We start from the raw sequence: 23208 nt of genomic DNA, 5'->3' as shown, positions 1-23208 counted from the left end.
CCTCACCACAGGCACACACACACACACACACAGACATACATACACACACATACATACACACACACACACACATACATACACACAGACACATACACATACACACACACACATACACACAACCTCACCACAGGCACAAGCTCACACACAAGTCGGTATTCGTTCGTAATTGCTATCGAGTGCTAGCATGTGTCTGTTGTCTCATATCAGTGTAAAGCAAACCCCCCAGTCTTTCCATTGACAACCTCCCCCCACCTCATTAGTTCCTACAGTGGATCAATCCTCTGATTTGTGACACCTACATTTATGTCTTGGATGCATGCAGAGAAGTCAATGTCCCTGCCTCCTGACTTTGAACCCGGTGGTCCAATCCACTAGCTTAGCATCCATTACATTACATTACATTATTGGCATTCGGCAGACGCTTTTATCCAGAGCGACGTACAGTTGATTTGACTAAGCAGGAGACAATGGTCCCCTGGAACAATGCAGGGTTAAGGGCCTTGCTCAAGGGCCCAACGGCTGTGCGGATCTTATTGTGGCTACACTGGGATTAGACCCACCAACCTTGCGTGTCCCAGTCAATTACCTTAACCACTACGCTACAGGCCGCATTCACTATCACAGAGGCATTCAGCGACGTAACTGCAGATCCAGTTATGCGTCTACAGACAGAACCTTTCTCCTCTCCTTCTCTGCACCCCCAGTGCTAAAACACATCACTCAGGTGTGAAACCACAAACTAGCATCGCACGTTCAGAACCTCTCACTCACTCACGCTGGCTTACCCAGCAACAGAATGAGGTAAGCTGTGTGTGTGTGTATGCATGCGTGTGCGTGTGTGTGTGTGTGAGCATGTGACTGTGTTTATCTTCTGCCAGTGATCTTGCTAAGAGGAGGTGAGGCAGGGTGGACGCTATCATGTCTGGGCGGGGATCTCATCTTGACAGTAGCCAGAGATAAATTAGCCACTGTGAGCAGGTTGAATGACATGGAGAAATAACATTCTCTTCATACGGATGCTCATTCCACGTGAAATCAATGTGAAATTGGCTGAAGCCTTTTCTGATTATCCTGAAACGCCGTACAATTATTGTTTTCGCTTTCAAAAGTAGCCTGAGGCAAGTCAATTAGCTTGTCATTCAACCTTTTTCTCGCCAAATTAAAAAATATATATATTATTTAGCTTGTAAGGTGATTATGATATCTCCACACTGAATTTATGAACTTCATTTATCTCCTTGCAAGATGTCTCCAGTATATAAGGGTGTCTAAAGTGCAGTAAACCTCTCCTGCTTCTCCCTGCTCTGATTGAGTGGAGCCAAACAGGAGAGCAGAGGGAATGTTGGGAAATGGCACCTGGGAGGCAGAGAGGTAAACGCCCTATCAGGTGCCTGCTGAGCCTGTTCATGAATATTCATGAGGACATGGGCAGTGAGGTCATTCGCTGCACCACAGGGTGAGAACCACCTGGTGGAGAGGACATTTTATCATTTTATCTGAACGGTGAACAGCCAAGTTACCGGAACCAACCCCCACACAAACACAGCATTAGGCAGCCTTTATCTGAGTGTGTGTGTCTGTGTGGGTGAAAGCATGTGGGCGTGTGTGGGGGCCTGTTTGTGGGCTTGTGCATGGGAGTGTGTGTGCGTGTGTGTGTGTGTCTATGTGTGTGTTCGCATGCACTAGTTTGCTGGCATATTATACCCCTCTGTAAAGTAATGAAAAACAGTGGCATGTGTCTGTGTGTGTGTGTGTTTGTGTGTCTGTGTGGGTGAATGCGTGTAGGCGTGTGTGTGGGCCTATTTGTGGGCGTGTGCATGGGAGTGTGTGTGTGTGCGTATGTGTGTGCACACTATTTTACTGGCATATTCTTCCCCTCAGTAACATATTGAAAAGCAGTGGCATCAATATCCCTCAGAAATGTGTCACATCAATCTCTTTTACAACAAGTTCCTGGAGGAAGTTTTCTTAGTACGGCTTTAAAGCTGTGTTGAGGAGGGTCTCATCCTCTCATTCCCTCCTTCTCCACCTCCTTCTCAATCCCTTGTTTTCTCTTTTCCTCTCCCCCTTCCTTTCTCTTTCTCCCTCTTTCACACTCCCCATTTTCTCTCTCTCTCTCTCACACACACACACTCATTCTCAAGTCTTCTGCTGACTAGAGCCAGCCCCAGGTGTCCTTATCTTGCCTCTCCTAAAGGTCTTCATTTGTTTTGGCCGTTTAGTGCGTATCTCCGGGCAGCTGGCCTCTGATTAATGTGATCTCCTCTCGGCGGGAGCATGAAATGGATTTCTGGGAGATTTAAGGGATTAACCGCCCTGCATTCATCTTCTGACCGGACCCCCAGAGAATATCGCCAATGTGGGGTCCCCAGAGGGGACCGGCACACACACACATGCGTGCCTACGCCGACATGCACGTGCACACACACACACACGCACACATACACGTGCCTACACTGACATGCACATCCACACACGCATGCGCACAGCCCGCGCACGTGTAACATACGCTCACACGCATGCATGCGTTCACATACACGCGCACTCCATTATCACAGAGGTAAACTCAGAGATGATTCGCAGACAGGTCCTCCTGGATAAGAGCCCTGCCATCCACAATTCTACGGAGTGTCGGCCCGGCTGGAGAACGCCTGGCACTCTCTCTATGAGACAGAGCAGTCGGGGGGGGGGGGGGGGTGACTGGTAGCTGTAGAATGCCTGCCACTCTCTGTGAGACAGAGCGGTCAGGGGGGGTGACTGGTAGCTGTAGAACGCTGTGAGACAGAGCGGTCAGGGGGGGTGACTGGTAGCTGTAGAATGCTGTGAGACAGAGGGGTCAGGGGGGGTGACTGATAGCTGTAGAATGCTGTGAGACAGAGCGGTCAGGGGGGGGTGACTGATAGCTGTAGAATGCTGTGAGACAGAGCGGTCAGGGGGGGTGACTGATAGCTGTAGAATGCTGTGAGACAGAGCGGTCAGGGGGGGTGACTGATAGCTGTAGAATGCTGTGAGACAGAGCGGTCAGGGGGGGGTGACTGGTAGCTGTAGGATGCTGTGAGACAGAGCGGTCAGGGGGGGTGACTGATAGCTGTAGAATGCTGTGAGACAGAGCGGTCGGGGGGGGTGACTGGTAGCTGTAGAATGCTGTGAGACAGAGCGGTCAGGGGGGGTGACTGGTAGCTGTAGAATGCTGTGAGACAGAGCGGTCAGGGGGGGTGACTGGTAGCTGTAGAATGCTGTGAGACAGAGCGGTCAGGGGGGGTGACTGGTAGCTGTAGAATGCTGTGAGACAGAGCGGTCAGGGGGGGTGACTGGTAGCTGTAGAATGCTGTGAGACAGAGCGGTCGGGGGGGGGGGGGGTGACTGGTAGCTGTAGAATGCTGTGAGACAGAGCGGTCGGGGGGGGGGGGGTGACTGGTAGCTGTGGAATGCTGTGAGACAGAGCGGTCGGGGGGGGGGGGGGGTGACTGGTAGCTGTGGAATGCCTGCCACTCTCGCTGTGAGACAGAGCGGTCAGGGGGGGTGACTGGTAGCTGTAGAATGCTGTGAGACAGAGCGGTCAGGGGGGGTGACTGGTAGCTGTGGAATGCCTGCCACTCTCGCTGTGAGACAGAGCGGTCGGGGGGGGGTGACTGGTAGCTGAGATCAGGACGCATGCCAAAGGTGTGCCAGCAGTGATTGAGCGGTCGCAGTTCACCGGTCAGTTCTCCACGGCTAAACCCCGGTCTAATCCTGGCCTTATCCCGGTCTAATCCCAGCCTTATCCCAGCCTAATCCTGGTCTGCGGGTTCAACTCACTGGATTTTACTAATTTTACTAATGTTTGCTCCCAAAGACCCAATGCCCGGCACACCCTGGAGCGAGAGCCAGCGGGAAACGAAGCAATTCCCCGCGACCGTCTCCGCTCTCCGTTTTCACCAAAGCCAATGTTGCGTTGCCGCGGTAACATGGGTTTACAGCGCCTCCGGGTTTTTTGTTCTCGCGCTAAACGTCTGATGAGCTGCCGCACGTGCGATGTGTCGCACGTCAACGCGCGCCGGGGGCTTATCGTAAGACGAGTGTTGAGCAGGACGGAGGTATTTGGGGGGGGGAGGGAGGTGGGGTGTTGGGGTGATGGACAGCACCCTTCTGCTTTCTCACAGTTTCTCTCGGGAGCGAGACGACGCACTTGACAGACCGAGAGCTGACACGGAACGTTCTGGAAAAACTGCTGTGAGCTCTGATTCTCCCCTGCTGTCATGACATGAGTTGATTATGTGAGCAAAGATTATGTGTGTGTGTGTGTGTGTGTATGTCGGCAGTCTCAACCACCCCCCATCCTCAGGCACCTAAAAGCTGAAGATCTCTGGTACCACTGTGCACACCGCTAACAAGCGCTAGCTCTCGCTGGCATATTGTTAACCTGGATCAACAGTGGGAAGGTGCCAGGCCGGATTATTTTACACATGCTGCAATGAGGCCTGAATGTCTGACTCACCCTCCTGTTTGGAGTTCCTTTAAATTGTTCTTACAGGTGTGTGTGTGTGTGTGTGTGCTCAGTGTGACTCCCCATGCTAACACCGCTATGGCAATGCACCTGACAGCCTGCTACAGTCCTGACCCTGTTAGCACTCTTCACCGCCCTCCCTTATTAACATAGACACCTCTCTCTGCTCTCTCACATTAGCAAACAGGGCTCCAGCACTGAAACAGGCTTTCCAAATGTAGGTGGAAAAACAGGGTTAATACAAGCAAATGTTCTAGTGTTACCTTACCACGGCTGACTGCTACTGTATCAGCAGGGAGTTGGAGTTATGAAGGGGAGTGCGCATCAGTAGCTTATAGCTTTGTCTTCATTGGGACGTTTGACATAGCGCGCTGAGCTCTGCCAAAAAAGCCACGACCGGGATTTGAACTGGCAGCCTCCTGGACTCTGACATGCTGAGGGGGCTCAAAAGACAGAAAAGACGTGTCTCTCTCTCTCTCTCTCTCTCTCACGTTTCCTCCCCCTATCCGTCGCTGTTGCCGTGACAGTCGGCATCGGCGGGATTTTCACCTCGTCTGCCTAATTTAGCAACGCTTGGCTTCAGGGAGCTGGAGGATTTGGGAGTAAATCTAGCAGCCAGTTTCTCCGGCAGTGAAATGGGAAGAGGAAGGAACGGTACCACCAGTGTGAAGGGGGGTGGATGAGGGGGGGGGGGGGGGGGGGGTGCCAGGTTTTGGGTTGAGGCAGGGAGGCTGCAGCAGGTTTCGGATGGAGGGAGGGAGAGAGGGTGTGGCAGGATTTGGGTGGAGGCAGGGAGGGTGCAGCAGGTTTTGGGTGGAGGCAGGCAGGGTGCAGCAGGTTTCGGGTGGAGGCAGGTAGGGTGCAGCAGGTTTCGGGAGGAGGCAGGTAGGGTGCAGCAGGTTTCGGATGGAGGGACGGAGAGAGGGTGTGGCAGGTTTTGGGTGGAGGCAGGGAGGGTGCAGCAGGTTTCGGGTGGAGGCAGGCAGGGTGCAGCAGGTTTCGGGTGGAGGCAGGCAGGTAGGGTGCAGCAGGTTTCGGGTGGAGGCAGGCAGGTAGGGTGCAGCGGGTTTCGGGTGGAGGCAGGCAGGTAGGGTGCAGCAGGTTTCGGGTGGAGGCAGGCAGGTAGGGTGCAGCAGGTTTCGGGTGGAGGCAGGCAGGTAGGGTGCAGCGGGTTTCGGGTGGAGGCAGGCAGGGAGGGTGCAGCGGGTTTCGGGTGGAGGCAGGCAGGCAGGGTGCAGCAGGTTTCGGGTGGAGGCAGGTAGGGTGCAGCAGGTTTCGGGTGGAGGCAGGGAGGGTGCAGCGGGTTTCGGGTGGAGGCAGGTAGGGTGCAGCGGGTTTCGGGGTGAGCTGAGGAGACCTGGCACAGCGCCGGGCTTCACACATCGGGCAGGGCTGTAAAAGCCGACAGCTGTCACCTCCCAGCTTCACATCTCCAGCACAGCAACACTGAGATGGCAAAAATACATCATCACTATAAATATTCTGCCTGGATAAAACACATAGCTGGAGGAGAGTGAGAGAGAGAGAGAGAGACAGAGACAGAGAGGTAGATAAATTTAATGTATCCAGAATGTGTCTGAGAGAAAGAGGGAGAAAAAGACAGGGTGAAGAGGGGAAAAAGACAAAAAAGAGAGGGGAGAGAGAAGGACTGAGAGAGGGACCTGTGAAGGATGAGAGAGAGAGAGCGCAAAGATGTAACATGCCTCACTGATAAAGATGAGACTTTCGGCTCCTTTTTGTAATTCTCCGACTGGCCACAGGGGGAGCAGGGGTGGGGCGGAAGCACACATGTCAGTAACACCCCGCCCCCCCCCAAGCCTGTGACAGACCCATCAGTCACCCGCAGCGCTGACAACCGCCACAGCGAATCAGCCGAGAGAAGGAGGCGTCTTATTAAATCCACACCTTTCTGCGTGCCATTATTACATACAGACACACAGGCATTACGTACTATAGATTATATATTAGATTACATTACATCAACATCTCTTATTTTCCCTTCAAGGGTAGTAAAAGCGAGTGCAATATGATTGCATTTCCACTGCATGTGATTTTATGGAATTTATAATAAGTGCACAAACACACCTCTTCAGTAGGGGAAACTGATAGCTGTGGGGGGGGGTGCTGTGAATTTCTCTGAGTGTTTACACACACACACACACACACACACACACACACACACACACACACACACTCCACATATGAGGGTGTCTTTGTCCCACAACAGGGATCAGGAGCTACTGGTTTTCCACCCTCCCTTTACCCGGGGGTGCGGAGACAGCCTATCAGTTGCAGTAATTACCCAGGACAAAACAAAACCAGGGCTGGACCGGGCCAGAGTTGACGATTCCCTCCTCTACAGCAGGCAAGCTACACCTTAAGAAAAACCAGCCAGGATAACGCTTACCTCATACGCCATGAATTCATTAAAGAGAAAGACAAATATAGAGCTCTCCGGTTGAAGCGAGCTTGTCATCAGGGTTCAGCCTCCCCGCCACTCTACTGTGAGGCTTCAAATGAGCTCACACGCCCATCCATCCTCAGAGCAGGCCAGAGGCCCCCCCCCCCCCAGAATCACCTCCACTCGGCCAAGCCAAATCTAATCACACCCATTTTATTTCTATCGCGCTGTTTACAGAAAAAGAGCAAAAACCAGGCCTGACCCCCAGATAGTATGCAGTGGGGAGAAAAACCCTCAAACGGTGGTGATAAAAGAACTCCCCGATGGGAAGGCATCTTGGGATAGAGGTGGAGAGCCCATCCTCTGCTGGTCGGCCCGGGTGAGAGTCCCCTGCTGTGGGGTCAGTGTGGCTGCGTATGAAGGGCCAGGTGGAGGGTGTGGTGTGTAGTGCTGGGAGCTCCATGTTCTCCTTAAGCAAAGGTGGAAAGTCCAGCGCCCAGAAAGTTAAAATCCTGACGTGCTTTTCCTACCCATCATCTCAGTCAGCTGATTTCACTAATTAGTTCTCCCTTCTGAAGGGTGCAGCGGGTTTCGGGTGGAGGCAGGTAGGGTGCAGCAGGTTTTGGGTGGAGGCAGGCAGGTAGGGTGCAGCGGGTTTCGGGTGGAGGCAGGTAGGGTGCTGCAGGTTTCGGGTGGAGGCAGGCAGGTAGGGTGCAGCAGGTTTCGGGTGGAGGCAGGCAGGTAGGGTGCAGCAGGTTTCGGGTGGAGGCAGGCAGGTAGGGTGCAGCAGGTTTCGGGTGGAGGCAGGCAGGTAGGGTGCAGCGGGTTTCGGGTGGAGGCAGGCAGGTAGGGTGCAGCAGGTTTCGGGTGGAGGCAGGTAGGGTGCAGCGGGTTTCAGGTGGAGGCAGGCAGGTAGGGTGCATTACATCAACATCTCTTATTTTCCCTTCAAGGGTAGTAAAAGCGAGTGCAATATGATTGCATTTCCACTGCATGTGATTTTATGGAATTTATAATAAGTGCACAAACACACCTCTTCAGTAGGGGAAACTGAAAGGGGGGGGGGGGGGGTGCTGTGAATTTCTCTGAGTGTTTACACACACACACACATACACACACACACACACACACTCCACATATGAGGGTGTCCTTGTCCCACAACAGGGATCAGGAGCTACTGGTTTTCCACCCTCCCTTTACCTGGGGGTGTGGAGACAGCCTATCAGTTGCAGTAATTACCCAGGACAAAACAAAACCAGGGCTGGACCGGGCCAGAGTTGACGATTCCCTCCTCTACAGCAGGCAAGCTACACCTTGAGAAAAACCAGCCAGGATAACGCTTACCTCATACGCCATGAATTCATTAAGAGAAGGACAAATATAGAGCTCTTGGATTGAAGCGAGCTTGTCATCAGGGTTCAGCCTCCCCATCACTCTACTGTGAGGCTTCAAATGAGCTCACATGCCCGCCCGCCCGCCCCCCCCCCCCCCCCAGAATCACCTCCACTCGGCCAAGCCAAATCTAATCACAGCCATTTTATTTCTATCGCGCTGTTTACAGAAAAAGAGCAAAAACCAGGCCTGACCCCCAGATAGTATGCAGTGGGGAGAAAAACCCTCAAACGGTGGTGATAAAAGAACTCCCCGATGGGAAGACATCTTGGGATAGAGGTGGAGAGCCCATCCTCTGCTGGTCGGCCCGGGTGAGAGTCTCCTGCTGTGGGGTCAGTGTGGCTGCGTATGAAGGGCCAGTTGGAGGGTGTGGTGTGCTGGGAGCTCCATGTTCTCCTTAAGCAGAGGTGGAAAGTCCAGCGCCCAGAAAGTTAAAATCCTGAAGTGCTTTTCCTACCCATTATCTCAGTCAGCTGATTTCACTAATTAGTTCTCCCTTCTGAATGAACATTTGTGCTACTGTAAATAGAAAATCCAGGTGATTTGAGTACAAAGTACGGGGGAGGACTTTTACTGTCTGAAGCTGGATTTTCCAACCGGTCCTTACACCAGAATGGCAAACGCATGATTCGTCTTTAATGCTTTTATACGGGCAAATCTCCAGCTCAGAAAAAGACATTTAGACATTTTCTAAAATGGTTTTGGGAATTTTTTCCCCTTCCGTGAATTAAATGGTGTCGAAAAACTGTTTTATACGCGTGCGTGAGCGGAGAGCATTCAAAACAGAAGTCTGAATAAAGCCGTGACTAATAGCGGACGGCTACATGTTTTATAAAAGGCGATTGCCGGAACGTAAATAAGTACAGCGAAAGGACGGTAAAAGAATGAACACCGCGGTGACAAAGCGAGGCGTGGCGCCGGTCGTCATTTCCAACGGACAGCCTTTTCAAGGGCTTTCTGGAGGCCGAGCGCAAGGACGAGTCATTCTTCTCACGGAGCCACATCCGTAGTCACGCGCGCTTCCAATTCAACGTCCTTGGGAGTTCGCGTTGGAGTGAAAAGCCCTGCTTTGATATACCCCACACTCGTACATACACGTATGAGTGTGTGTACATTCAGTGTACTTTCACTTTTATTCCTGCATTTTTAAGTCTGGATTTTCACGTATTTTGGCTTGGCTGTTTCACGAGAGCGGCGTTCCATTAATTTACATTTTTAACACACCAGACTTACCGAATGCGACTTACACGGTTTATTTGCATTCATACAGCTGGGTACATACTGAACCAAGTTAGGCTAAGTGTCTGGCTCAAAAGTGCAAAACCACCGTACAATCTGGGCTTAGTTTCCAAGTCCAGTTACTTACCCATTACACCACTCTTTCCAGCAGGTTAACACCTTCAAACACTGTGCTGGCATGCTGTACTGTATGTGTGTGTTTTAATAGCACTGTCCTCACGAATCTGGAACTGATGAAACACAACAGTAATTATGAGCTATATTTAGGAAATATACAAGACTGAATAATTGCATGTGAGAGACGCAAAATTGAAATTCATAGAAAATGACCATTAGCTGGTGTCACAACCAAAGGAGACGGGGGTGGTGTGAAGCTTGCCTACAAATATAGAGAGAGAAGTCACGTCTTGATAAAGAGAGTGTTTGTGCCAACATCCCACGTGTCTGTCTGTCTGTCTGTCTGTCTGTCTGTCTGTCTGTCTGTCTGTCTGTCTGTCTGTCTGTGCCTGTGTCTGTGTCTTTAACCCTGTGAGGTTTGAGATCACAAATGAGGCTAGAATGTTCCTCAATGAATGATCTAATGCTGATGTGACGATCACTACTTGCAACTGAAAGCAATGGGCTTCTAGAACACGTCAGGTAAAATTCTTAAAAATAAAAAACATTCCAACCTGACTCTTCAAAGGGATAAAATACCAGGAATCAGCCACCGTGATTTTAATCCTCTCCCAATATTCCGTACATTTTCAGCTCCGTTAATCCACGTTGAGAACCCCCACTTTTCCCTGTCCCTGCTCTATCAATCAATCAATCTGCCCTTGTGTGACTCAGCACAGGGGCATGTCGCCCATGCCAATCAATCTGTCACTCAACCATCGCAGCGCTTTCTAACAGACGAAAAACCCACAAACCAGGCATTGTTAAAGGAAGAAAGCAGAAAATGTCACCCTGGCCCTACATTATATTTTCCTTACTCTTTGGTAAAATGTAGATCAGGATAATTACACTATATGGAGAAGAGAAACGAGCGGTAACAATCGCATATGAATCACAGAGTTATCAGTTGTTATCAGTTAATCAAGCGCTCTGCTCACTGGCTGAGGGCATGTGGGTGGGGGCGGATCGATACTGACTCAAGAAGAATGCGTGGGGGTCACAGCGCAGCCCTGAGGAGCAGGAAAAGTAACTCTTCTTTTATCCGACCCTGCCGTTCTCCCCCCCCCGGGTCTCCGGAGGGAACCTGGCGTCCGTTTAAAGTGCCGAGAGAGCCGCACAAAGAACAGCGCATTAGACGCGAGCTCCGCTAGGCCTTGAGTTATTACCCACCGCCCACGGGACCGCGCCGCGAAACCCGATCTCACCGCAGCTCTGCGGGAGAAGCCGGCGAACGGCGGCGGCCGTAAAGGAAGCCGCAGCGAAGGCGCGGGATCCAGATCCATCACTCTGCTGCCTCCCCGATGAGCCATCCGCGGCGACATTCGCACAAGTCATCGGCGACGCCCGATTCAAAAGTGTTACCATAGTTTCAAACGGACGGCTCTCGCAAAAGTTTTTTATGTGGTACTGGGAGACGCTATGCCAGCCCGGTGGAGAGTGTGCGAGACAGAGAGAGGGGGAGGGAGAGGGAGAGACAGAGAGAGGGAGAGGGAGACAGAGAGAGAGGGAGAGGGAGAATAGATTCTGTGGCAGCGCTCTACGTTCTCCACTGCCAAACAAACTCCATAAAACACAGATCATTGACAATAAACACCCACCCAGTTTATCAGGAGGCTGTTGTGGGTATGCGGGTCGGAGGGGGCCCGTTCCGGGAAGGTGCGGAGCGATGTTTAGTGATTTTACCGTCGGAGGTGACATTGATCCCTTGCTCCCTCTCGTAACGGTAAGATGAGTGCAGCCAGGTTTACGGTTGGAGTTTTCATACGTGTAATAACGTTGATATTACAACGGAGAGGAAAGGCAGGCATGAGACTGATTGATTTCCTGTGGGTGTGTACGTTAGCAGATTCCGTAACCTCACACCCCCCCCCCCCCCAATATCAACCATAGTTTCCCTACAGACCCATTACTGCATGTATTACAGAGATCCAATGTGTGTGTGAGCATGCATGGTCTGTGTGTGCATTTGTCAGTATGTGTGCATAGTGGCTTCAGAAAGTATTCAGACCCCCTTCACCTTTGCACCATTTATTGCGTTGAATTTTTGCAAATGTATTAATTGCTGCCAAAAGGGCTTCTCCGAAGAACTGAACCAGGGGTCTGGATTCTTATGAGAGATTTAAGTTTTTGATTTTGTGTGTGTCAGTGTGTGTCTGTGCGTGCGTGTCTGTGCGTGTCTGTGTGTGTCTGTGCATCTGCGCGTGTCTGTGTGCATGTCTGTGCGTGTCTGTGCGTGCGTGTCTGCCTGTTAGCCTCAGCGCCGTGGTAGTAATTGGTCACACGGGGGGTAGGGGGAGGAGGCTGTCGTTTTGAGCAGCTGTAAGGTCACAGGCTGGTGGGTGCGTGGGCTGAAGCAGAGCTGTGCTGGATGAATATTTAAGAGCCCAGCCTGCAGGAGGGGTTAGCATCAGAACCTGACCTGGCCTTTCCTCTTCATCCTGGTTTTGAGGGGAAGCAGGCCATAGGCCATCGCACAATGGGGCAATTCGACCACCGCTCTGCCCGCTGACATAGTCTACCAGCCCCCCACACCCCCCCACCCATACTCACAGGGAACAGCCGTACACCCCCCACCCATACTCAGAGGGTACCCCCTCCCCCAGTTTTCCCCTGCCCCCCCCCACTCACAGTGCCCCCCCCCACAGTATATGCCCCCCACCCCTTGCCCCCAGCCACACCTACATACACCCACACACAAGACGAAACAGATAAACATGACAACACACAAGCGTGAGCCCCTATTGGTCCATTACTACGCTCCACCCCGCAGCCTCCGCCTGACGTCAGACGCCCCGCGGCGCCGCCCCCCTGCGGGAGCAGCGAGCCGCGTTGCCAGGCGACCCGGGGGGGGCAGGGTGGGTCCCGCCGGGTTCGGGCGGGGTCGCGGCTCAGGCAAATCGAGGGCACGACCGCGACCGCGAAAGGTAACGGCAGGTCAACGGGAGAAACGGCCGCTCGGTGAAAGGCCCAGCTTATCGGGGTTGACACAGGTTCACCGCCTCCACCGGGAGACGCACGGTGCGGTCGAACAGCACCCCGGCTCCCGTATCTGAAGAACACAGCAAACAGCTTGCAGCTCAGACATGGGGGGAGGGGGGGGTGCCTCGGTCCAAAATTACAATTCAGCCGGAATAGAATAGATATTCACAGCCACAGACGGGCTTCCAAACTCGTAACAGGTGGAGAGTTTTTGTTTGTGTGTGTGTGTTGCTGCAGGCTAAAACTGATTTTTCTCTCCTCTGAGAAAACGCTTCATCATCGCAATACTTTTCCCATTTTATTGCTGGTTCCATACCCACCAGACCCCACCTCATCCTAACTAAATACGTGTGTGGCCCTTTCCTGAATGTACAGTAGCTACTCCATTTCATTTTCTCCACTTTATTTGGTACACCCGTACATTTTGTTAATGCAAATATCAGGCAATATCATGTGGCAGCAGCTCAATGCATAAAAGCATGCAGACATGGTGAAGAGGTTCAGTTGTTGTTCAGACCAAGTGAATTTGACTGTGGAAAAACAGGTGGTTTGATTTCTCAGAAACTTCTGATCTCCTGGGATTTTCACTCACAACAGAGTGTAGAGTTTCCAACAAACAAGAGAGGTCAGAGGAGAATGGCCAGACCGTTTCAAGCAGACAGGAAAGATACAGCAACTCAAATAACCAAACATTACAACAGTGGCATACAGAAGAGCATCTCTGAACACGCAACACATCCGACTGTTGAAGTGGACAGGCTAAAGCAGCAGAAGACCAAAAAGTCCAAAAACTAAGTCTAATAAATAGCTAATATCGGCCACGGAGTGTCGAAATATGGTTGGCATTTATATAGCACCTTTATCCAAAGCGCTGTACAATTGATGCTTCTCATTCACCCATTCATACACACCAATGGTGATTGGCTGCCATGCAATGCAAGGCACCCAATTTAGGGGTTAGGTGTCTTGCTCAGGGACACTTCGACACAGCCCGGGCGGGGGATCGAACCGGCAAACCCTCCGACTGCCAGACGACCGCTCTTACTGCCTGAGCCGTGTCGCCCCGTATATGACATAAATAATCACAATGCCAGTAAACACAAACTCTGAGGCGCAGGGAGCCGCTGTCTCTCTCTCAGACTCCGGGCCTCTCTCCGGGACTCTCACGGCTGACGGCGTTAGCAGCAGCGCCCGGAGGCTGAGGCTCTAAGACGGATGGCAGGCCGCGCCGCTGACCGAGCGATCTCTCACCCGTCTCCCGTAACGAAGCCTCCCCTCCCGCCCCTCCGACCCCGCCACCTCGCCCCCCTGCTTGTTTGTTTTGACTGCCTGCTCCAGGGTGCCTGAAGTGGGCCGTCTGAGTCCGGGACAAGGGCCTGTAGAGCTCCGACAGGTTTTTGAAGAGTCTCTCCTTCGCCTCCCTCCCTCTCAGCGCTTCCTTCTCATCTCCATCTCTCCCCCCCGCCCGCCTTTGAGAGGCTCTCTCATCCTATCCCGCGGCTGCGTTCCTTTTTCCCCGCCGCTGAACCGCTCACGTCCTCCCCCTCTCTCTCAGTCCGCGCTTCACAGGGTGTTTTTGGAGCCTTCTCTCGGGAGATTGGGGCCTTAACTTTAAGGGGTTTTTTTTTCTTTCAGTTTTTTCTTGGACACGTCTGTTCTCGTATCGAGGTTTCTTTTACAAAGTTACAAAAATGGGAAAAATTTGTGAAGAACACCACGCAAGTGAGGAGGATCCCAGAGTTTGGCTCTCCCTCCCCCTGGCCCCCCTGCTCCCTCTCTCTCCGCCTTCAGAACGCTGATTTTATGTCTCGTCTGTACTGTTGTTTTTCTCATCTACAGCGTATCTTTTCTGTTTGTTTGAATATATAAAGTATTTTAAAAGAATGTGTAGCCTAGCCACTCTCTTTGATGCTCTCTTGGACTCTGAGTGCGCCGTCAGAACGCTGATTTTGCTCATCTCATCGGTCCTGTTATTTTCTTCTCATCTATTTTGTTTCTGATGTCTGACAGTCCCTTTGATACGTTTCCTCTGATTCCCTTCCTACCCAAATCCCTCGATCCCCCTCTCCATAACCAGCCTTCATTATAACTCGCTCTCTCCTCCTCCCTGACATCCTTCCCTTCTCTCTCCCTCTATCCTTCCACCTTTCTCTCAGCCCCCCCTCTTACATCTGCCCCCTCCCTCTCTCTAGCCCAGGGGTGCCCAATCATGTGCCACGGAAGGCCATGGGTATGGAGGTTTTCATTCCAACCAATCAGCAGCTGATTTCCCTCATTAATACACCTTCAGCTGGAGCACTGAAAACCTGCACACTCTCTGCCCTCCATGATTGGGCACCCTGCTCTTACCCCTCTCTCGCTCTCTCTCTCGCTCACTCACTCTCTCAATCAGTCTCCCTAACTTCTCTCTTGCTCTCTCTCTCTCTCTCTCTCTCAATCAGTCTCCCTAACTTCTCTCTCGTTCACTCACTCACTCACTCTCTCAATCAGTCTCCCTAACTTCTCTCTTGCTAACTCTCTCTTGCTCGCTCTCGCTTACTGGCTGTGGCCCTAAGGCTAGGGGATCTGCAGTGGAGGATACTGGCTGGGGCCCTAAGGCCAGGGGATCTGCAGTGGAGGATACTGGCCGGGGCCCTAAGGCCAGGGGATCTGCAGTGGAGGATACTGGCTGTGGCCCTAAGGCCAGGGGATCTGTAGTGGAGGATACTGGCTGTGGCCCTAAGGCCAGGGGATCTGCAGTGGAGGATACTGCATGGGGCTGTGGACTCTAAGCTGTGGCTGCCCCGTGTTGATCCTGGGGTGGGAGAAGGGTGTCCTTTTTGTGCAGACCAGGAGACACTCTTCCATCTTTCTATGGGATGTGAAAGGTTGAGCTCTTTGTTTTGTGTATTAATAACAGTATGTTTGGCTCGCCTTAGGGTGGAGTATGAGTTTCTTCAAATGATGCAAAATTTCCGAGAATCTGGTGTATTGGGGAGGCCGTTTGTGCTGTAAATGGAGAAGGGATTGGATTACGTTTGGGTTGACTAGTGCTTGGGCGTTTTTGTAAGGTTTACTTTTGTTGTTACTTTGTTCCTTTTTATTAGATTTGGGGGTGGGCGGGGGGGTTGTCGTAAATAGGGGCTGGGGATAGGTTTTAAGGCAATTTTGGAAGGTTGTGTGTTTCAATAAAGGAACATCAAAAGTTTATCTCTCTCTCTGATCCCACCGTCTCTCCGTCTCAGTTTCCCCCTCTCTCTCTCCCTTTCCCTCTCTCTCACAGTCCCCCACCCCCCTCCTCTCTCTCCCCTTCCCCTCTCTCTGTAGGAGGCAGAGTTCTCATTGCTCTTTCAGAGGGGAGGATCGCACGCTGATATTAAAACAGCTTCACCTGAGTCACCGAGTCTCTCACGTCATTTCAAAGCCCACCACGCGTTTCGTGTGTTCGCCACCCCTCACGGTCGCTCTTCTCCGAACAGCCACACTCATTCCGTTTCCCTTTCGCCGTTAGCCCTTCGCCTCCTTTTTTGGCTTTTGTTTGGGGCGCTGCTGCCATTTTCGGACAGATCATTTCACTCTGTACCGTGAGAACCCTCCAGGGAAATACATACACGACAGTGGGCGTATTGGCAGTAAAAAAAAAAAAAGAAGAAGAAGATAATTGCAAACAACTACGGCCTTGTTATTTACCCTCCCTCTGACGAACACGCAAAACATGTCGCCGGGCGACCGTGAGACCGTTTCTGATGGGATTAACCTTCGGACCCGAATCCGATGATTAAATATGGATGACAAGGCTCTGAGGACACTCAGCAGCCTGATTCAGACCTTGTATACACAGAGTTATTTAGTGCAGTCGCTGGAGTGAGGCCGCTTTTTACGCTGCAGTAAAACGCATGCCCGTACCGGGACCCCTTCAGTCGCTGGCGCAAATAAAGTTCTGCTGATGCTACGGAGAAATTCCAATCGATTCCATCACTGCAGAGCCATGTGTGCTTCGGTTTCAATTAAACTCACTTCTACTATTTGGACAACCCTTTCCATAAAAGACCAGAGCCACTTTTATAGACATTTCAGGCCCAGGCCCAAGAGGAAGCCAAGGGCGACAGCAGGAAAGACTCCCGAAAGGACACTGGTAGAAACATTGGATGGAGCCCCGTCTCCGGGGTGGCGGCCAACCAATCCTGGCAGACCTGGACAGCCTCACTTCAGGGCACCTATGCAGACAGCCCTTAAATCAGCGCTACTCAACTCCTCGCCCTGCGGGCCGCAGTGTCTGCAGGACTATTTGCCCCTACCCGTGCGCTACAACACCTGATTTCAGCCATTATTTTACCTGCTGGGCTCAGATAATAAGCCAATTAGTGAAATCAGGTGTCGCGGTGAACCACAGGATTGAAGCAAATGCCTGCAGACACTGCGGCCCGCAGGACGTGGGGTTGAGTAGCACTGCCCTAATTAATGCTAACGGTGCAGTCCAGAGAAGGCATAGCTGGCCTGCTGTGACAGTTGGTCACAGATGGATGTAGTGTGTGGCTGCCTATCCAAGCCCTACAATATGTGCAGGGTTGTGGTCACCTGTCACTGTACACTGTAGGCCCTTTGAATGCTGAGCCAATCACAGTGCAGGCAGAGGAACCTGAGCTCCACCTGATTTTTTTTGCAAGAAATGAACACCCCTGCAGAACATTATGACCAAAGAGCCACAAATTAATCATGTTTAAAATGATGGCATCAAACTCAATACAGACAAATTTAGAAAAGCCTCCACCACATCATTTTGTTTTACGACGGGGAATTGGCAGAAGAAAATTGTTCTCGATGGCGCAAAAGAGATTAATTTTTTAAAGAATGGGTCGTACAGGGGTTCCCAAACATTCATTTATTTGGGAGGGAGTTCACACTTGCTCACTCAGCACAAAATCCGTGATGACAAAGCAAAAGGCAACCGAGCTACAGCCATAACTGCAGTTTTATACTGCCACTGTATCTGCTGCTTTCGCTCAGCGTGAATCACACATTTTCACCGAAAAACTTTGGGGAGTGTTTGTTTTTGTCCCACGGCCCTCGCGGAGAAGGTTCAGCAGAGGACACGTCGGGGCCGCCGTTGGTCCAGACGGTGGTCTGCGTCTCCTACAAAAGAACACGGTAATTAGACAGGAAGTCAGCTCTCGTTGCGTTTTAGTCCGCTCTCCGGGGCTCGCTTCTAAAGCCTGTCAGAGGCTTTAAAGGAGTTTCAAAACAGGCCCTCCTCGCAGATGACGCTCATGCATATTCACAGGATTGTTCGGCTCAATTTACAACAGGTACGCAGAAAGACTGTTGTCAGTTCACAGATTGCGAACCGAAAACCCCAGTCACACAATCGCTCTGCAGACGAAGAATGTTAATGAGGTTCCGGTTCTAACCGGAATGCTTTCGGATCAAGATGGCACTTTTTCGACGATAAGGCTACGGGGACTCGTCGGCAGAGAAGCTGAGAAGAGCCGGTGGAGATGACATCTTCGGTGTCATCCTGGCAGTTCCTGTGAACCGGGTTTAGAGAATCTCCCAGACACAATGTCAGACTGTCTACTTAGCCTCTTGTTTCCCACTGAGCCTAAATTGTGGGTGGCACTGGAACTAAACTTTAATTAAGCACACCTGTCACAAGGGTGAGGTATGGTACGGTATCAGTGCACCTTCCATCTTTCTCCTGTGAGTGCCTCGCTACGTGACCGGATTCCTGGCTGCCTTAACCTGCCCAGGGACTGCGGATGAAAATGAGCTCAACAGTTAACTAAAATGTTCTTCAATGTGCGTGGTCCTGTCTTAAATAAAATGCATAAACGAATCAATTTATAACCCGACTGTTCAAGTGGTGCCCGATCGTAAGGAGATGTGCTAAGCAAACATAATAACAGCAGCAATTCTGCAAGCAATTTTGAGATGCGAATGCTCCAGAAAACAAAAATTGAATCGTTATTCACGTATAGTTTTTCTTTTTTACCAACTCGCACATGCCCACACTTTTTAAATATATGTATGCACACACAACCCTTTTTGATTATAAAATGATTTGGTCAAGTGGCCCTTTGAAGTGCATATACAGCGGCATTCCTTTGCCCGATTAAATCGAATATCAACAAGTATGTCCGAGCGCGAAGGGGGAGCTGTTGTGTAAGGCGTTTATAAATCAATGCGATTTAATGGCCTGGTGACGGCCGGGGGGGAAAGGTTGCCTGTGCTCGTAAATCAATAAGATTTAATGGGCTGCTCTCTCAGGGCCGGTGCAGGGCACAGGTATGCAGCCTAAAGGCCATCGATCCACGTCCAGAGGGGCTCCCCACGGACCCGTTTCCAGTCAGCCCAAGGAGACCGGCCAGCCTGCTGTTAAACCACAGAATAAAGACAAACCAGAGGCCGTTAGCCAGGAATGGGCTTCCATGTTTGGAGACTTGTAAAAGATTTGTAGTGTTCCTTTGAGCCACAGAGCAGACATCTTGTTCCCTCTGAGGTGTTCCGTTTGGAACCTCAGAGGAAAAGCCATGTTCCCTTTGAGGTGTTCCGTTTGGAAACTCAGAACAGACGCCATGTTCCCTTTGAGGTGTTCCGTTTGGAACCTCAGAACAGACGCCATGTTCAGTTTGAGGTGTTCCGTTTGGAACCTCAGAACAGACGCCAAGTTCAGTTTGAGGTGTTCCGTTTGGAACTTCAGAACAGATGCCGTGTTCAGTTTGAGGTGTTCCGTCTGGAATTGCAGACAAGATCCCATTCTCAGAGCACCTCTACACTGAAGGAAACAGACGAGGAAGAGGAGCAGGAGGTGCTACAGAGGCCTGGGGGAACATGGGGGTGTGAATTATTTATCGTCAGAGACAATGCAGTACATATAACACCTACAGCTTCTGTGATGTCTGGAGGCAACGTTTCAATACACACCTACATACACACACACCCACGCACACACACACACACACCTACACAAACACACATATGCACACACATACACAAACATTTAAACAAGGCAAAGTTTTCCATCTGCTTATACCTAATTGCAAGTGTCATATTAGAAACATGCAAGCTAATATCTCTGCTCTACTTGCTTCCCATGTAGCGGAATACAACGTTGGCAGATTGGCCTGCAATGTGTGCGTGCATGTGCATGTATGCAAAAATGTGCCATTCTAATAAATTACCTTGTTATTTTCTATTTTCAGAACAAAGTGTTGAACATTGACGGGATGAAGGTTAAGCTGCAGGTAGGTAACTCCTCGCTTATCCACAAGAACTCAGGATGACAGGAGCCTTTCGAAAATCCACCTGCAAACAGCAGTTTGATCAGCGTGAGGGAAGCTTTTAGTCCAGATCAATTAAAGCGGCCTCCTGCATAATGAGGAGGATTTCATTCCCCCATCGTTAAATCTTTTAAGGGTTATCACTAAGCTGCAGCCACAGCACAGGGATCCTGCTGTGTGCACTTCGCTCGAGCGCTGTTTGTTACGGGGGAGCGGGCAGAGCTGTACGTCTGCAGCGCAGAGTGATTGACTGAGCGCGCCAAGAGAGAGAGTGAGTGAGTGATTGAGCAATTGAGCGAATTTAGTGAGTGAGCCAGTGAACCGAGTGAGTGAATTTCAATGAGAGAGTGAGTGAGTGAGTGAGTCAGCCAGTGAGTGAGTGAGTGAGTGAGTCAGCCAGTGAGTGACTGAGAGGGTGACTGAGTGAATTGAGTCAGTGAGTCGGGTGAGTGAGTGACTGATTGAGCGACTGAATCATTGAGAGACTGGCTGACTGATTAGGCCTCTGGCATCCCTGCTCCTGGGTGTTGTGTTGTTATTGTTGTCTCTCCAGTGCTCCCCCCCCCCACCCCCCACCCTTTGAAATTACAGTTTCAACAGAGCAATCAGCGTTGTTGTTATTGTCGTTGAGGCTGCTTTAATCTTGTTTGAGTTGTTTCACTTCAGATCGTTTCTGTGATATTATACACAAATGAGGTGAAGGGGGAGGCCGAGAGGGATTCAGGAAAACACACGTCAAACCAGCCTGCCAGTTTCCCTTTTTAAAAATGTTAAAAATACACAAAAAAAAAAGCTCGGAGTTCAAAGAAATGCGAAGTGAAAATTAAGTTCAGCTTGTGAAAGGAAAAATGAGGCTGTGGTTCACCTGTAGAAGACAGGAGCAGTGAAATAACTGTTCCCAATCCTGTCACAATTAGAGAAGTTCCCCAGGAAGCAGCTGGGGAATTCATTAAGAAAACAGTAGCTGCAGGAAACTCGAGTTAATTAGTGGAGTCCTTCAAGGACCAGTTCTAGGGCAGCTGCAAGTCCTGATCTGAATTCACGCCTTACATCTAGAGTCTGGCAGAATCAGACACTCACCAGCTACTTACTGCAAATTCTTTGGCTGTGAGGAAGGAAAAGGGGGGTTGGGTGGTAGAAACTTAAAATAAACTCCTGTAGGTAATCCGCAAGAGATATTTTTGTCATAATGGAATGACACTTTTTTTTTTTGCAGCAAACGAGCAAAAAAAAAGCGGAAAGGACCTTTCAGTAGGAGTGGTCGATCAATATTCTTATTGCACCAATCAATGGCCTCTTCCACGTGGCATATAGAGACAGTGAGGGGTGGGGAACAGACGGATTCTATGTCAGTGGTTTCAGTAGAGCATGAAAATTAAGGGAACATTCCCAGAACTTTGAATTGGGTGCTTTGGATTACTGCCAAAAAAAAGTGAAACAGAGAGAGAGAGAGAGAGAGAGAGAGAGAGAGAGAGAGAGAGAGAGAGAGAGAGAGAGAGAGAGAGAGAGAGAGAGAGAGAGAGAGAGAGAGAGAGAGAGAGAGAGAGAGAGAGAGAGAGAGAGAGAGAGAGAGAGAGAGAGAGAGAGAGAGAGCATGTGTGTCTGTGTGCGTATTTGTGCAGAGCAGAGAATTCATACGTTTTTTTGGTTTTTTGAGTTGAGTGGAGTGATTCAAAGTAAAGGTGACAGTTAGTAGATTCTTTACAGGATTCAAGATGTAAAATGAGATTGCTCTGATTGCTTTCCTTTCACATCCAGCATGGAAGAGGAGAAAAATTTGACAGCACTTTAATTTAAATTTGACTGCCTCGTGGCTAGAAGGTTGACAGTCATTCCCTCTATTTTGACTCCAGCAACCCACGCTATTAGATTTAAACTCCATTATTCAGAGGAATCCTTGACAAATTCTTCTTGTTTTTCTTCTTGTTTACCACCTCAGATGATGGCAATTCTCACATTATTCATATGCCAGACACCCTCAATTGTGTATTTAATTAATGTATTATTCATTTTTTCTTACATTTACCTGCTTGCTCATTTACACCGCTTATTTACTGGGTCAATCTAGGCTTACGTTTTACATTTGCATTTTAGAAATTTCACACACTATGCTCCAGAGCAACATACACTGCTTACATTGTTTTTGCATATAATCCGTATCCAGCTTTATACATACTGAGACAGTACACATTAAATTAACCTTTAAGGTGTGAGATCACTAATATGTGATTATATTATTTTTCACTGAGCATTCATTATTGGTAACTTAAAGCAATGGAGTCCTATAACACAGTTTTTTCAACAGTATTTTTCCTACAACAGTTGCAATCTCAACCATTATGCTACACAGATTAGTATCATGACCAAGGGGCGAAAGTGTTCAAACGGGACACCTTCTGTCATGTTTACAATCTGCTATGCCCCACTGCCATTGCGTAACCATGCTCAGCGCATACATTAACGTGAAGCAAGCGGCACTAATGATAACAACCTAGTAGTGTCACAAAATAATGTTATTACACAAACTCAAACATCATGTTGACTGTGACAAGAGGTGGACTGAGGCTATAGCGCTATACATGCTAGTTTGATAAGTAGCACAAACATTTGAAGGTATAATGTTTCAATGTAGCCAGACTTCAACGCTCAGATTTTTGGGTAGGGAATATTCAGACTGTGTAGTGCCAAGAAGCAGCTTGAACATGTGTGTTTCCAGCCTGTGGAGGAAGATGGAATGGACCGTAATTCTGTTCCTCTCCCCCCCCCCCCCCCGTAGATCTGGGACACACCGCCGGACAGGAGCGGTTCCGTAGCGTCACACACGCCTACTACCGCGACGCTCACGGTAAGCCTGGGTCTCCCGCTGACTTCAGCGTCTGTTGGTCCTTTACGTTTTTCAAGCAGCCGTAACATGATAACCTCATGTTAGTGTGAATACCTTCAGCAACAACTATTCTGGTCCCTGTTATGCAGAAAACACACACACACACACACACACACACACACATCTCACAGCAAGCACCAACACAAATGCCCTTTATTACCCTTGCGTACTAGATGTACAAAAGTACACAAGCCCCCTACAGGCAGGGATGTCTCAGTGCACTCACAGCGTGACTGCAGTTTACTCCCGATTTATGAATCTATGCCACTGTGCTCTTAGCCTCTTTACCGCCCCATTAAGAAATGTGAAAGTGTTTTAGCCATTTCCAGTTGGAAGACTGCCGCTGTAATTCAGAAATGCAGTCCGTGTGCTAGTCAGTATGTGTGTTTTCTTAAGTGCGTGCGGTTGCTGTGTT

At 50.1% G+C, this 23208-nt stretch overlaps 1 long non-coding RNA gene and 1 pseudogene across 3 annotated transcripts in view; one reads left to right on the top strand and one right to left on the bottom strand.

Annotated features, from left to right (window-relative positions):
• The window catches only part of LOC133115147 (ras-related protein Rab-26-like), a 94895-nt pseudogene that overhangs the window by 19680 nt on the left and 52007 nt on the right, over positions 1-23208 (top strand).
• Positions 17619-23208, bottom strand: part of LOC133115148 (uncharacterized) — a 37040-nt gene continuing 31450 nt past the window's right edge. For all 3 annotated transcript variants that reach the window (XR_009705603.1, XR_009705604.1, XR_009705605.1), the window contains exon 3: positions 17619-17765. This is a non-coding gene — a long non-coding RNA (uncharacterized LOC133115148). The remainder of the gene's footprint in view (positions 17766-23208) is intronic.

Source organism: Conger conger, chromosome 16 (genome assembly GCF_963514075.1).
Source record: "Conger conger chromosome 16, fConCon1.1, whole genome shotgun sequence".
Taxonomy (NCBI): Eukaryota; Metazoa; Chordata; class Actinopteri; order Anguilliformes; family Congridae; genus Conger; species Conger conger.
The sequence above is the reverse complement of the archived record's forward strand: the minus strand, read 5'-3'. Positions and strand labels throughout refer to the sequence as shown.